The 2,974-nt window shown below is 56.3% G+C and overlaps 1 pseudogene across 1 annotated transcript; it reads right to left on the bottom strand.

Moving 5' to 3' along the window:
• Nucleotides 1-214: 214 nt before the first annotated feature.
• Nucleotides 215-917, bottom strand: LOC310789157 (protein ZNRD2 pseudogene; annotated as a pseudogene). Its single transcript has one exon. The product of its transcript is annotated as a protein ZNRD2 pseudogene (transcript).
• Between the last annotated feature and the right edge of the window lie 2,057 nt (nt 918-2,974).

The following is a 2,974-nucleotide window of genomic DNA, read 5'->3' as shown; positions in this document are numbered from 1 at the left end:
TGAGGCTGCAGGGTGGCTACTGGCTGAGCTACCTGAGGCTGCAGGGTGGCCACTGGCTGAGCTACCTGAGGCTGCAGGGTGGCTACTGGCTGAGCTACCTGAGGCTGCAGGGTGGCTACTGGCTGAGCTACCTGAGGCTGCAGGGTGGCCACTGGCTGAGCTACCTGAGGCTGCAGGGTGGCTACTGGCTGAGCTCCCTGAGGCTGCTGGCTGGCTACTGGCTGAGCTCCCTGAGGCTGCGCAGCGACTGGGCACAGCTGCTGATGAGGCTGCACAGCTGGATGCTTCCCTCCAGGGAGGCCGAGCTCTGTAGCTGGGAAGTGGCCCGGCGAAGATTCATTAGAACGGCCTCCTCAGCCTCTTGCAACACTGGATGGCGGGTGGTGCTTTGTGGGGAGGCAGAAGGCAGGGCGGGCGGGTAGGTGGAGACCAGGTCTGTGGTGGGGGCAGGGGTGGTAGGAGCAGGGAGAGCAGGTGGAAGCAGGGGTCCTCTCAGCCCTGCAGCAACCCCCTCACAGTGCTCCGGTTTGGGCTGAGGAACTTCCCCGCCCGCCCTGGCTGCTGCTGGGCCCTCCGTGCAGTTCAGTGGCTTTGAGACGGTGGAGGGGGCTGAGCTGCCAGCTGCCTCTCTCTGAGCTGGGACAACGCTGCCTGGGCATTTAGAGCAGGGGTTGTCCTTGTCCTTGTCAACATCAGAGTCCAGCTGCTGACATGATACACAGTAGTTCTTCTGCTGCTTGTCCTGGAGAAGAATTGTCCCACACAGCTCACAACACTCTCCCAGCAGCTTGTATCTTTTGAGCAGATAGTCTCCCATCAGTTTACTGATTTTGTCTTGTCGCTCCCTGTGTGCCTGGATCACCTTCATCTCTGCCTCTGTCCGGAGGATCCCACTCAAGGTACTCGTCGTCTGCATTCCAAAGCCAAGTTGCTTCACCGCTCCTCCGCTACCTATGCTGTCAGTGATTTATGGCATCAGTCTATGACATCACTGACGATGTCACACTGTCTATGACATCATTAGTGGGTATGACATCACTTGACGATTATTGGGCATGACATCATCAGTCGGTGCTCAGTTGATGGATTGTGCCGTTTACTACTATGGCGTGGATTGTGGTGTTCGTGTGGGTCGCCGCTGCGATTAGTATTATTATTATTATTATTATTACTAGCAATCGCTCGATTCCTGGGCTCGCGGCCTCGCCCGCCCTGCAGCTCGCACACTGCGCGTCGCATACGCAGGTCGGCCGCTACGCAGCCTCGCCTGCTCTGTGACATCACTGATGACATCATCACGGATGACATCACTGATGACATCATCACTGATGACATCATCATTGATGACATCATCACTGAATTTATATAGCCTCAGCCAGGAAGGATGACATCACTGATGACATCATCACTGATGACATCACATCATTAGGCAATTACTAATTGGATTAAAAAGTCCGGCTCCGTCAGGGTGCTCTTTACACCACCTGAAAGTTTCAGCCCGATCGCACCTAAAACGGCATAGCTGTGGCCGGACAAAATTCTGCTCACACACACACACACACACACACACACACACACACACACACACACATGCACACGCACACTTCTCATTCTTATTATAAGAAGCTAAGAGAAGATAACTGTTACTTTTAAATATGACGTATTGCATCTTGAATCTCTTTTCACCTTGCTATGGTTCAGTGTGAGGCACAGTGGAGGAGTGGCAGGACACTGCCTGCTGGTGAAGGTGAAAGAGCCATGGTTCAGTGTGAGGCACAGTGGAGGAGTGGCAGGACACCGCCTGCTGGTGAAGGTGAGAGAGCCATGGTTCAGTGTGAGGCACAGTGGAGGAGTGGCAGGACACTGCCTGCTGGTGAAGGTGAGAGAACCATGGTTCAGTGTGAGGCACAGTGGAGGAGTGGCAGGACACCGCCTGCTGGTGAAGGTGAGAGAGCCATGGTTCAGTGTGAGGCACAGTGGAGGAGTGGCAGGACACCACCTGCTGGTGAAGGTGAGAGAGCCATGGTTCAGTGTGAGGCACAGTGGAGGAGTGGCAGGACACCACCTGCTGGTGAAGGTGAGAGAGCCATGGTTCAGTGTGAGGCACAGTGGAGGAGTGGCAGGACACCGCCTGCTGGTGAAGGTGAGAGAGCCATGGTTCAGTGTGAGGCACAGTGGAGGAGTGGCAGGACACTGCCTGCTGGTGAAGGTGAGAGAGCCATGGTTCAGTGTGAGGCACAGTGGAGGAGTGGCAGGACACTGCCTGCTGGTGAAGGTGAGAGAGCCATGGTTCAGTGTGAGGCACAGTGGAGGAGTGGCAGGACACCGCCTGCTGGTGAAGGTGAGAGAACCATGGTTCAGTGTGAGGCACAGTGGAGGAGTGGCAGGACACTGCCTGCTGGTGAAGGTGAGAGAGCCATGGTTCAGTGTGAGGCACAGTGGAGGAGTGGCAGGACACCGCCTGCTGGTGAAGGTGAGAGAACCATGGTTCAGTGTGAGGCACAGTGGAGGAGTGGCAGGACACTGCCTGCTGGTGAAGGTGAGAGAACCATGGTTCAGTGTGAGGCACAGTGGAGGAGTGGCAGGACACTGCCTGCTGGTGAAGGTGAGAGAGCCATGGTTCAGTGTGAGGCACAGTGGAGGAGTGGCAGGACACTGCCTGCTGGTGAAGGTGAGAGAGCCATGGTTCAGTGTGAGGCACAGTGGAGGAGTGGCAGGACACCGCCTGCTGGTGAAGGTGAAAGAGCCATGGTTCAGTGTGAGGCACAGTGGAGGAGTGGCAGGACACTCTGCCTGCTGGTGAAGGTGAAAGAGCCATGGTTCAGTGTGAGGCACAGTGGAGGAGTGGCAGGACACTCTGCCTGCTGGTGAAGGTGAGAGAGCTATGGTTCAGTGTGAGGCACAGTGGAGGAGTGGCAGGACACCACCTGCTGGTGAAGGTGAGAGAGCCATGGTTCAGTGTGAGGCACAGTGG

Source organism: Poromitra crassiceps (genome assembly GCF_964638095.1).
Source record: "Poromitra crassiceps genome assembly, chromosome: 14".
Taxonomy (NCBI): Eukaryota; Metazoa; Chordata; class Actinopteri; order Beryciformes; family Melamphaidae; genus Poromitra; species Poromitra crassiceps.
Note: the sequence above shows the minus strand (reverse complement) of the source record. Positions and strands in the feature narration are given on the sequence as shown.